The sequence below is a fragment of the Pogona vitticeps genome, chromosome 2 (genome assembly GCF_051106095.1).
Source record: "Pogona vitticeps strain Pit_001003342236 chromosome 2, PviZW2.1, whole genome shotgun sequence".
NCBI lineage: Eukaryota > Metazoa > Chordata > Lepidosauria > Squamata > Agamidae > Pogona > Pogona vitticeps.
Window position 1 is genome coordinate 202,545,981 of NC_135784.1, and position 13,062 is coordinate 202,559,042.

Consider the following 13,062-nt stretch of genomic DNA (forward strand, 5'->3'; position numbering starts at 1 on the left):
CATAGGCCATGTGTCTAGTCTGTAGAATCTTCTAAGCTCCTTACTGAAGGAAATCTCTTACTGAAATCTTAATAATGCAGACCGATGTGTCTGTTTCTATGAATGCTTTTTTGAGCTATTGCATTATTTTTATGATTCATGTATGATTAGCCACTTTCAAAGCCTGTAGAAAACTGATCCCACTGATTTCAGTAGACCTCTCTAATGAGGACTAAATTCAAACCAATGTGCTTGACTTGAAGAACATTGTGTCTTACTTTAATAGTTGCTACCTGCCACCAGCAATTTAAATATACAGCCTCAGCTGGATAATGAACTGAAAGCAGTAACTCTGATAGCAAGGTGGCAAAGATTTAACTAAGGAAAAATCCCTGTCAAGGTCATATATCATAAAAACATCCCTGTACGTAGAGTCTACATACTGGCAACTGTAAAGACATGCTTGTTTCATTCTCTCGTGAAGAATGAGAAACTGCAAAAATGGAATTATGAGATATTTTCTCTTGGTCTTGTCAAGAGTCTTCATATCTGCAAGAATGATTTATGGATCTGTTAGACAGCTGAACAATGATTGCACAGAAACGTTTTGTGCAGATTGCCAAAGTGTTGACAGAATGCTCATCATCCGTTCTCATACTAGAGGCAAGGAATCTTGTGTGGTTTACATACTCTCAGCAGGATGTTCTGATGGGATCAAGTGCTTTAGCAAGATTTCTTCACATCTCTACTGCAACAGTGTTAAATCGGCAAAGAGGCTTGTGGCACCTTAATGACTAGCAAGTTTTATCTGCCACAATCTTTTGTAGAGGGCAGCTCACTTCATTAAGGTTTATGCCAAGCAGAACATTAACTTGTAATAAGACTCTTTGTTAGTTTTTCTGCAGCTGACTAACCTGGCTACTTACCTGGAATTGTTAAGCCGGTGCAGTTGTGATGCCTCCCCACAAAGGACCCTTAGAATTGTAGTTTTATGCTGAAAAGTCATTCAGATTGATAGCCAGAACACCTTGTTTTAGACACCATAGTTTTGGAGCGGACTTATTTACTCAAGATGTGTTTTTTGTGATTAAGTACACAAAGAGCACCCCCACATCTTCACATAAGGCTGTACGTTGCGGTTTGACCATTAGAGGTATATCCAATCAAAGCATATCCAAGCTAAAGCATTGTATTGGTAGGACCTCACATTCCCATCTTCACCTCATTAAGTTTCTAGTGTAACAAGACTGTCTGCATTTTATTTAGAAATGTGTTTTTTCAAGGTATGGGGGCTCAAGACTAATAGGGAAATCTTTATTTTGCTTTTCCACCAGTGTGTTTTTACATCTACGTATTTAGTAGACATGGTCTAGAGGGGCGGGGTAAAAATCAAATAAATAAATAAATAAATAAAGGGGCGTGGTGGCACTGCAGGTTAAACCGCAGAAGCCTCTGTGCTGCAAGGTCAGAAGACCAGCCATCGTAAGATCGCTCCCATCGTTTGTCCCAGCTCCTGCCAACCTAGCAGTTCGAAAGCATGCAAATGCGAGTAGATAAATAGGTACCACCATGGAGGGAAGGTGATGGCATTCCGTGTCTAGTCGCGCTGGCCACGTGAGCACAGAAGATTGTCTTCAGACAAAACTCTGGCTCTACGGCTTGGAAAGAGGGATGAGATACTGCTATTGCTACTACGGTGGACCGGTTGTAGGCTAGTTCACTGGTTCTTAACCTTGGGTTACTCAGGAGTTTTGGACTGCAACTCCCAGAAGCCTTCACCACCAGCTATCCTGACTGGGGTTTCTGGGAGTTGCAGTTCAAAAGCATCTGAGTAACAAAGGTTAAGAACCACTGGGCTAGTTTATAGGCTTTAGCAGCAGTTGGTACAGTTAGATACCACCACTTTGGATGAGGTGAGCTTTTAATTTGTTTTTATTTTTACACTTATTTATTATTCTCTTTCTTAATGTTTTACTTAAACAGAGAGGGGGAGGAGTTGAGTCATTTTGATTCATGCTGCTTTTAAAACGGATTTAAAATTGATCCCAGGGAGAATCCTAGGGTCTGGCATTTTATCTCAGCCAGAATGGAGTGAGCCGTATTCCTCCTTAGTTTTTTTTTTCAGTGACCTTAGAAGCATTTGATTTAAGATGATTTTTAGAAGTCTCACCTGAAGAAGTAGACTCATATTCAATATGGTGTTTTAGACTATTTTTTCCTATAATATTGGAGGATTTTTAAGATTATTTTTATAATTTTGAGGATGTTTAGACTATTTTTTTCTATAATATTGTCCAAATTTGGGTGGGCCCAATGGGTCTTTTCACTCTTAGGGTATTTAGAATCTTCCATGTTCACTAAACAGTGCAGATTCAAAGCCATAAAATATGTTTTTGCACTTAGGCTGTAGCTACTGAGTGTGTTGACGAGACATAGCTAATACTTTAGAAAAATTCCAGCTACTGCTTGGAGTAAATAACTGCATTTCATGCCAATTTTATGGAGGCAAGTGATTCATTGCATGCTATGTGGTTTGTAAATATATTGTGCTTATAGAACCTACATGTCTTTTCCCTGCAATATTAACATTGTTTTATAGTTTGTCATATGTTCAATATTATTATTTTGAAAATACTACTTAAAATCAGCACATAACTCCTGTTTTTAATCTATCGAGTACATGGGTTGTGAAAAGAGAGAAGAAGGATCAGGGAAGAGTTCAATTGAAGGGAGGCTGTCTATCAAAATATCAGGAGGATTTACACCGCTTTTCTAGGCAGCAGCCCCGAACATACACAGATTAAGGGAAGACAGACAGAGATGGACACATGCGATATATTGTGCTTCATTTTGGAAGTCATGGTCTGGCCGAAGCCCATAGTCATGATTTTTTTAATAAATGGGAAACATCACTAGACACAGATGTCTTCAACTAGCTTTGTTTATTAAAACTTCCTGGAACCTAGAACATCTGACCTTGACAAAACATAAAATGTAATCGAATAGGCCCAGGATTGATTTCGTCTCTGAGGAGACGATAAATGGCTTAATGTGCCTTCTAATCTCTGCCTCAAATGGAAAAGCATTTTCTCATCCCCATCCTTCTGGTCCCCCAAGGCCAAAGTAGAGATGGGCATAAACCTCAGTTCATGGGTTCTTGCTGGTTCGTAAACCTGGCATCCAGGTGCCTTCCCTTCTCCCATGTCCCCGGCCGATGCCCTTCTCACCTACTAGAGTGTGCACCTCTCCTCCTCCTCTTTGCCTGTTTAGCCAGTCCTCCGCAGAAGCATGGGCTTGCCTGTCCCACCTCCTTGTCTGATCACCCACTCAGGAGGAGCGTGCACCAGCTGGTGAGTGGGGGAATCTAGCCACGGAGGTCGTGGGGAAGGGAATGTGCCACTGGCATGAACCTCCAAACCGAGGTTCATGCCCAAAGAGGCAATACATAGCATGTCTAACTGAGATATTTACACCTCCAGTGCGAGCATTAAAAATAGTGAAGTGGGGAGTAGGAATTTCTGTAGACTATGGCTTACTATTTGAATGCTGGCCAAACATAATTTATTTCTTTTTATTCCATCAATGGAGATAAAGTAAGAAAATATTTGCATTCTTCCTTCACAGACCCCACCAGGCAAGCAATGAGCAATCTATGTCCCATTCATTTCAATGTGTAAGAAATGTGTTCATAACTTAGCATTAAAATCAGTGGGGCTTGAAGTTTCTAAATTTGACTGGATTATGCCTATTAGAATTGCCATCTAAATTATAATGCTTCTGTATACTTATGAAGTATGTTGAGAGTCGGAGAAGTTAATGGGGGCATTCATTTTGTTTGTTCTCATTTTCTTGCTTTTAAAAATCAGTGAACCGGTTGAAAGAATGTGCTCCAGTTTTAAAATTAGAAAAGACTTAAAGGTCAGAAATCCTATTAAATGCAGGTGCTGTTTATTATCTGTTTTCAAACATTTGCTTCTTATTTTCAAGACGGTGAGTTAAACTCCTGGGGAAGCTGATTCTATTTCATAGGTAGCTATTCTGGCAGCATATAGCTAATAAATCCCAGGCATGCTGATATTGTTCATGTTAACATTTTAAAACGTAGCACATAGACAAGAAATACGGTAGTGGTTCTCATATTTGGGACTTCAAGTGTTCTTGTAGTACAATCTCTTGTCAGGATTTTTGAGAATTTCAGTCCATGAATATCTGGAGCCTTGAGATTGGGGTTCTTAAAGTTTTCAGCCATTCTTTGCTATAGACTCTACAGTATTTCTTGGCCATCGTTAGCTCTAAATAATGTTGAGTATGCTACATTTTTGTGGCACTGCAGAAGTATTCAGTAGTCGGAGATTCTCAACTCTCATTTTAAAACAAGCAAAACATTTCTAGACCTTCTGGCTTTTGAGGACACAGTGACTGTAATGAGGCAGCAAAAGTGGAGAAAAGACTGAGTAAGGTTTGGGGAATAGTAGAACTTCAGTGCTCTGCACACACAGTTCATTGGCCCACCACATGGTATCAGAATTATATAAAAATTATGTGAATTGGCAAAAGAGAAAAATGTGGAATAAATTGTGCAGAATAATATTCTCAGGGTACTGCGGTAATTTGCACAGTTGCACAACTCTGCTTCTACTGAAGAATATTGATTGCTTAATTTAAAAACAAAAACACTCTGTAATCCAGATCTCCTATGTTGGGCTGGAGGGACAGCTTCTCCTCATGGATTAATAGCCACATCCAGCTATTAATACTAACATCTTAGCAACCATTTAAGAAAATAATTAGTGTTTAGATTTAACAGACCATGAAACAATACAGAAAAGGGCATCCATAAGAGATTATGCCAACGTGTAATTCCCATGACCTATTCTGAAGATAACCTGAGTTTATAGTGTTTATTAATTTGTCTAGAATATATTGATTCTACTTGTAATGCCTCCTTGTAATGGATTCGCTGAGTTGGTTGTGTGAAAAAAAATGCTACCATGTCTTGGGCTAGGTTTCAGTCTTTGTGTCTTGCCAGTTTAATTAGGTCTCGTTTAGTTATAATTAAACGATGGACTTCTATTTCCTGCTTCCATGCTGTTTGTGATTTTGCTCACCAGTTTCCTATTTCCTTTCAATCAGCTTCTTTTCTTGACTACTGTTCATATGCTTATAGCACAATTAGCTATAAATTATAGATGGAATTCAAACTTAAAATGACAAGCTTTGTTGTGAAACAAATAAATACCAAATAACTCTCTTTGTACTTTAAGTTGATCCTGGATTATCAGTATCTTGATCTTTCTGGAAACAATAAAATTAGTTATCCTGTGAATTGGATACTCATTTTAATTGACCTCAGAAGGATGGAAGACTGAGTCATCTTCCAGCAGGCTGTCAAAATCCCTTGATATCAAATGCTTACCATGAGCAGAGTTTGGGCTGCAATACCACGGGCACCAGAAGGGACATCCAGTTACAACACTTGCAATTGGCAGGCAGTATAAATTCCCTAGACTAGCCTGACCTGGTATAGATACCAATAATATGGCCTTCTATTTTTGCCTAGTCAAAAAAAGCAGTTCTGTTCAGACAAAAAAAAAAAGTATGATTCTTCCAGAGTAGAAATGTGGAATTGCTAGTGTGAAGTCTGCATCACTATCCAGTTCACAAGATTCTTCTGCTCTGATCAGAAATACTGATTATCTCTGATCAGAGCTAACATAGTATTTTTAAATGTTTTGATTTTAAATACATAAAACTGGACTGTGGTTTCCATGCAGAAAAGGTGTTGCATAAAATTCACCCGTGGTCTGCTATAATACTGTCTGTACAGGACTTTTCATATTTGTCTAAATACCTATTAACAGTCTGAGTGTCAAATATGAAAGCTATAGTTAGTGGGTGTTTCCACATCCTTTTTGTCCGTCAGTGTTGACTGCCTCTAGCTTTTGACCTGTACAGTGATACTATTTTTTTGCATTTTGTCTGGTTTGGAGAAATTGCTGTATTTTTCTTCATGTGTGTCATGGGTGCAAAATAGCAAAGACGCTTGCAATTTCTTCAGTAGTTGGTGGATCAACACAAGATTTGTGTTAGAAAGAACACTCTTTAAAATGCTCTGTTTTTGTTGTCTCTTAATCTTTGCACCATTTTTTAGTAGTCTTACGCTGAGTATCTGAAGGTCAGGTGTGGAGAACCAAGTACAATATTTAAGAGGGGGAAGACAATTCTTTTTTGCTTTTTTTTAAAAGGTTGATTATCCCTTTGGAAGCCCAAGGGGGAAAAAAGACTCCATGCAAGGTGATTTGTACCCACTTCAATCCAGCCAGTCAATTAAAGCTGAGCATGTAACAATGTTTAGGTTAGAGATTTGTTGCAATCTCTGGCCTGTCATATGATGGCTGTAAGGAAGATTTATGTGGCTAGCCTTGTAAATTTCTCAGCATCTTATTACCATACTATAACAAGATTAACTGGATTGTTACAGGAGGCCAGGTTGTGGATTATCTCTTTGCTGAAAGCAAACTATTCAGGATTTAGCTTTTGCAGAGTGTCTCCTGGAGGAGTAAAGAAAACTACAGCACAAGTGCTGTTTCTTGTCTGCTGCATTGTTAGTTGTACATGTTTTCAGAGCTGATGATTTCCCTTTCCACTTATGCAGACAGCTTTAAAAAATCAGATAATCATACCAGTATGTTTGAAAGCTTATTTCTTCTGAAGGAACTTTAAAACGGAACAAGCTACAAATACGGAGTTTTACATGGATAATGTTGATGCCCAAGCTTAAATAAATGGGTATGTTACATCCCCCAGACACTTTCCCTGAAGCCCCAATTAATTACCTTTAGTAGTTCTTGGAATTCTTAGAATAATAATCTCAGAACTCCAGAGAGCTGGAAGGGACCTTATGGATCATAAGGTCCAGTCCCTGTCAAGAAGGCACAAGTGGGGAATCAAACGTCTAGTCTCTGCCTCTGCACCAAGCTCATTCTGCTGTGAAGAGCGTCAGGGGTAAAAATAACTTCAGGATCATTGCTCTCAAGGGTGTGAATGAATGTTATTATTAAAAATTTGGGAAGTTTTCTTGTTTGTCTTGAAAGATTTCCAAAATGGTAGCTTCTAGAAACACGGATGACCCAAGTTAAATATTTGGATTGGTTGTACCTTGGCATTGCTCATCTGAGAGCCCTAACTGAGCCAACTAATATTTAGCTTTTAGTGGCATGTAGCCATAGGCATTTGGGGGACTCTTGATGGAAGAGTTGCCACATAAATTGCAACTAATTATTGGATCCTTTCCCTTTGGCTACAAACTAAGTAATTGATCCATTGTCCAACAGTGACATCTTTCTTTTATATTGGTTGTTGCATGGTTGTGCAAATCCAGTTATGGAAGCGGAGTTAATTTTGGAAGCAAGCTGCCGTAAATTAGGAAATCTCCGTAGACATTATCTCTTACGTACTGAGTTGCATGACTGTGTGTAACAGGGAGTGCCTACAGATATTTCCTAACTGAGGCAATTTGCTATTAGAAGTTACACTTTTTGTGTAACTGTGCAATGGGATTTGGGCCATTGTCTTTCTCTATGTCGAGATAGCAATGTGTACATGTCTAAATCTGTAAGAAAATACCACATAAAACTCTTCCCACTGTCTCTCAAAAGAAGAGTTAAGTTTTACTTTACCTCTGCATCAGGTTTGTGGTAGCTGACATTATTCAGTTCTGTAAGGGTTGCCTTGAGAGGCTTTGCATTACAGTATATGCAAAGTCAAAAAGCATCCCTCTCACATACATTTCTGCTTGTGTTGGTCCATACACAGGCTGGCAGAGTTGTGAAGAATCATGATTGTGGACAAAAGTTCCTTTGTATCTCTTTGCCATTTCTGAAGTAACATATATATTTGACTTGTGCATTTCTGTATGATAGTTTTGGGAACATCATCTGTTTTTTTCTGTATTGGTCTAACAACAGCATTTCTCCAAAATGTCAAAACTGTTGACAGCAGTCAGTGAGACCCATTTGTTATTTTTCTGGCAGATTCTCACAGCAATCCTTTTTTAAAAAATCTGTCAAGCTAGAAACATAACTTGGAAATTTAACTTGAAACTGTTCGTCGCAAACTGAAATTGGCTCATTGTGTTCAAAGCTGTTGAGAGTTCAAGTGACACTGTAGATCTCGTGCTTATTTGAACTGGAATAGGCTACTTTTCTTAAAAGACAGTGCTGACCTAAAAGAACTGCATGACACTTTGGACGCTAATGCAGCCCTTGTCAGTTCAACAAAACTTTGCATTTTTAATAGGCTGGGAAACGTGACTTGCAAAACCTGGATTTCTGCTTTGGCATTGTGTTGAATATTGTTGAATATAGGAGTTTCTCTGAGGCTTTGAGCAGATTGTGAGCTAGTGGCAACTCAACCACGAGCCAATACTGCCTCTGAAGGCAGTTTCTAATGCTGCTAAAATTTCAGAACCATTAGTATCTTTTAAAGGGCTGCTTTGAGCATGTCGGGGAGGCTGTCATTTTGGATTAGTAAAGACATGCCATCTGCACAGTGGCCCATAGTTCCTGCTAGCTGGAGTGTAATGTTTTCATAACTTCCAGTAATTATGAGCTTGCTCAGGGCTCCTTGATAAAGGCACTCTTGTCTCCCTCAGTTTGCCATTGGTCATGGCGTGTGATCACAAACAACTGCTCGTCAAACTCTGGATTCTTTTTCTGGCCCTCTTCCCCCACACCCCACCACCAGTATGTTCACAGGGATTACTCATTGTGACATCTTGAGATCCTGTGATGGCTCAAAAGGCTTAGGCTTGGTGCCACTGTGGAGCCAGGATGTGGAGAGGTGACTTGAATCATGTTTTTACTTGAGAAGACTTGGTGATAGGTAGATTGAAACAACAGCCTAGGAAAGCTTTCTTTCTTTCTTTCTTTCTTTCTTTCTTTCTTTCTTTCTTTCTTTCTTTCTTTCTTTCTTTCTTTCTTTCTTTCTTTCTTTCTTTCTTTCTTTCTTCAATATAGAATCTGGACATGAAATAAAAATGGCAATGCACTTATAAAATCTGTACTTTAAAAAGAATATGCAATCTTTTTTGAAGGTTTAGTATGCTACGCTTTTAGCGCCTAGTATTTGGCCATTGTTTTAGGTTTTCTCACATGGTAGAGAGAATTTCCAATTAAAGAAAGTAATTAATAAATAACAGAGAAAGCTATCAATCTCATCCAATGCTCTTTCCAGGCAGTTTCATGTACATGATGGATGGAAAAATTATCTTAGCAGCTGGGTCTGCAAAGACTACTTCTGCTGACAAGGAGAGTCAGAATGAGTGTCTGCACTAGGCATTTATAGCAGTTTGACAGTATATTATCTCAAATGGTTTGTCCTACAGAATGGCTTACCACTGGGGTGCAGTGAGGAGTAACTTAGCTTCCTACATGATGTACCTTCCTTCTGCCACTTTTTAAAGGTGACCTGGATCTTTTGCTGATGATCTAGTTTGGCTTTCAAAAACTTTTCATGTTATGCTGCTTTTGTTGTTGGGTTTCTACAGTTCTATATTGGTTTTCTTTTCTTTTGCAGTGGCTAATGATGTGCTCTTTATTATTGAAATACATTTCTTTATTTTAAAGTTATGCTGCTGTTGTTGCTGTTGGGTTTCTACAGTTCTGTATTGGTTTTCTTTTCTTTTGCAGTGGCTAATGATGTGTTCTTTATTATTTAAACACATTTCTTTATTTTAAAGCTTTGAAAAAAATTGCTCTGTTACAAACTGAACCTTACAACCTTCATCTGCATTCCCCAGGCTATGTGGGTGGATGTCTATGATCACCGTGGGTCCTCAGTGTCATGGAAAAACTTCTTGACTGCCTTCTTTCATGTCGTAAAACCTTTGTAGACTCAGATGTCTGACACCTCAGTATCAGCTCCATAGCACACAAGGTTCTCTGCTTTCAAGCCATCTTCTGACACTAACGTCACGGAGTGAGGTGTTGGAGGGAGTCCAGACGAAGCCTGTGGTGTCTAAATGGTACTGGAAACAACAAGTGGAAGCTCTTTGGGAACTGGCTCAAAGTCAAACCCCACTGATAGTGTAGATCTAGTGAGATAATTTAAACAAGGCTGCAGGTCCCCATTCTGGCTTTGCGTCAAGGTTTGCTAGTTTGGAAAATGTGAATAAATCAAGCAGTTGTGAAGAAAGCAGCTGAAGTTTGTATCTGAACTAAGTTGACTTTCTTAAGTCAGCAGAAGCTGATTGCTGTTTATAAGTTATTAATATAACTACAAAGCTACTGTTGACTTTATAGGTTTTGTTTTGTTCCAGTAATATGCGAACATGAATGTTTTCTTATTTGTCATGTGTCTGTTTTGCTTTTCCTTCAAGTTGCGCCATGAATGCCAGTCCTCCCCTGTATCATTATATCTCTGCAGTAAGATAGGATGAAAGTTGATGACCATACAGCCCAAAAAATTATAGGTCAATTAGTCTTCTGTCTCTTATTGGTTAATTGCAAACTTAATTTTTGTGCTATTAATTTGAAGACTGGGCTGAAATTTGAGGTATTAATCACATGGGGAACATCCACAGTAGATAACTGTATAGTTTTAAGCCATTTGGTTAAGAAAATTTCCAGATGAAGACTTTAGTAGCTTTCATTATCTTACATTTGCATTTAATTCTATCTCAAAGGAGAAACTTTGGAAAAAGTTATTTCAAACCTCAATTGATAAAGTGCTGCCTAAAAATTAAGGAAAGAAGAAGGAAAGAGCTCTTTATATAAATAGTACAAGCATAGTATACTGTGGCCTTCAAGGACAGGATCTCTAGCCCTGTTTCACTAATTAAATACTGTAATGTGTCAAAGGTGTGCCTGCCTTACCAAAGCAATATGTTTTATATTTTAACAATATAAAACAGCTCCCTGTTGTCCGACTGAAGAACTGCATCCTCTTACATTAAAGGTAAAGGTTCCCCTTGACAATTTGTCCAGTCATGTCCAACTCTAGGAGGCGGTGCTCATCTCCGTTTCCAACCCATAGAGCTAGCGTTTGCCAGAAGACAATCTTCCGTGGTCACGTGGCCAGCGTGACTAGACACGGAACGCTGTTTACCTTCCCACCGTGGTGGTACCTATTTATCTACTTGCATTTTTCATGCTTTTAAACCATTAGGTTGGCAGGAGCTGGGACAAGTGAGGGGAGCTCACTCCATTGCGTGGATTCGATCTTATGACTGCTGGTCTTCTGACCTTGCAGCACAGAGGCTTCTGCAGTTTAACCCGCAGCGCCACCACATCCCTCCTCTTACATTAGCAGGCGTTAAAATATGGGTTCTTCTTTATAGAGCTTGAAAAAGTTATTGCAAAACATAATGCATTAGTAATTTGCGTATATGGATAACTTGTTAGCATACTTTTTCAAGTTGTTTTCAAATCAAATAACAACATAAAAATGGTCCCAGGTGAGTACAAAAAGTCTGCCAAATTATTCTGCCCCGTGGTGTTTCAACGTAATGGCGTTTCTAGTTACAGATATTTCCTCTTTTTAGCTAGTCAAAAAGGCTGAGGAAATTTTTGCTCCTATGTTTATCAAACTTATGTAAATTGCTCATCAGAAAAGTTAACTAGACCTGTTCAGTAGTTTAGGAATAAACAATCAAACTGGTGCAGAAGAGTAGGCATAAAGGATTCAGCATCCAATCCCTTTTTTGAACTGGATGTGGAGACAACACTTTCTGTGTTGGACAGGCTGCTAGAAGAATTGATTGGATGACATGCTCCAGAAATCCTAAGTAAAGGCCTACTTTTGAACTAGGCATAAGAAATGGTGAGCTTTTAATAACATCTTGATCTAAAAGCCATAAAATGTATACTAGTGCAATCAGTAGAGCTTGCTAACCTTTGTGCATGTGCTGTCAAAGGTAAGGATGTTCCTACACAGCCAAATGGCAGACGTCAGCGAAATTATAGCATCGCTTCAGGGATCCAACTTTCCAGGTGATGTTCTCACATGAGGTTGTCAACACTGAAGCTCTTGGAAGTGTGCATAGGGACCTGCTACTTAAAGTATCCAACTTTCATGTAGAAAAGTTAACATATGTCACTACATTCAGGAGTCACATAAAAGCACCAAAAGAGCTTGGTACAGTAATCCACTTAAGAGCACCAGATGATAAGCTTTTAATAGCACCAATAGTTGCGTTGAAGACGTGCAATATCTGTTCATGAAACATAACTGTCAGTTAGTCTGACAGTCACCTCAGACGAGTTGGGTGCTACAGATCTGCTTAACATGTATTTTTGAACATACATGAAATTACATATGTGCTATGTTATGTTTATGTCTCTGTTTTCTGAAAATGTTTGATTCTTGCTCTGTATTCAAAGATATGCTACAGTAATGAAATGAATCTAAGTCGAGTCCCAGAGTGATCTCTTACTATTTTATATTACTGTGGAATCCTATGCCTTGATAAGTGCACTGGTAAAGACTATCAGGGATCTGAGACTGCTGAATAGACTATCCAGTCTTGAGCTGGCAAAAATGGCATATTTTCAGTGAACCTTCACCTAAGGCATGAAAATTTCTCAAAGAATTAACAACATGAGTAGTGATCATATTGTTTCGTTATGTTTTTTAAATACCGTAATGCTGTTGTCCCTTTCTTACTCCAACAAGTAAAGTGCTATGAGTAATATTATTTGTAAAACAGTGTCTGAAATCCTGCTGTGTAGCTTTGCATGCACAATGTGAAGCTGCAGAAATGGTATGGAAAATTGTGGAAGGGTAGATGTTCTATTCATGAAGGAGTTCCATATGCATGCCACACAACAGTTATGATATGCATGCCACACGACAGTTGCACAATCAAATTGCAATATTGTTATTCTTAATAAAGTAGGGTTATTTTTTTCCTTAAAAAAATACTAAATGTGCATTATGATAAAAACAAAGATCCTATAAGACTGTTGTGCAAGGCATTTGGGCATTAAATGGGCACCTCACAGAGCAAGTGATAAGACTTTAAAGTTTAAGTGCCTCTTATGTCTGATGAAGTGGACTTGTCCACAAAAGCTCACATTAAAAAGT

General features: G+C 38.6%; 1 protein-coding gene across 5 annotated transcripts in view; it reads left to right on the forward strand.

Moving 5' to 3' along the window:
- The window catches only part of TRABD2A (TraB domain containing 2A), a 79,363-nt gene that overhangs the window by 21,173 nt on the left and 45,128 nt on the right, over positions 1-13,062 (forward strand). The gene's annotated exons all lie outside the window — the stretch shown is intronic.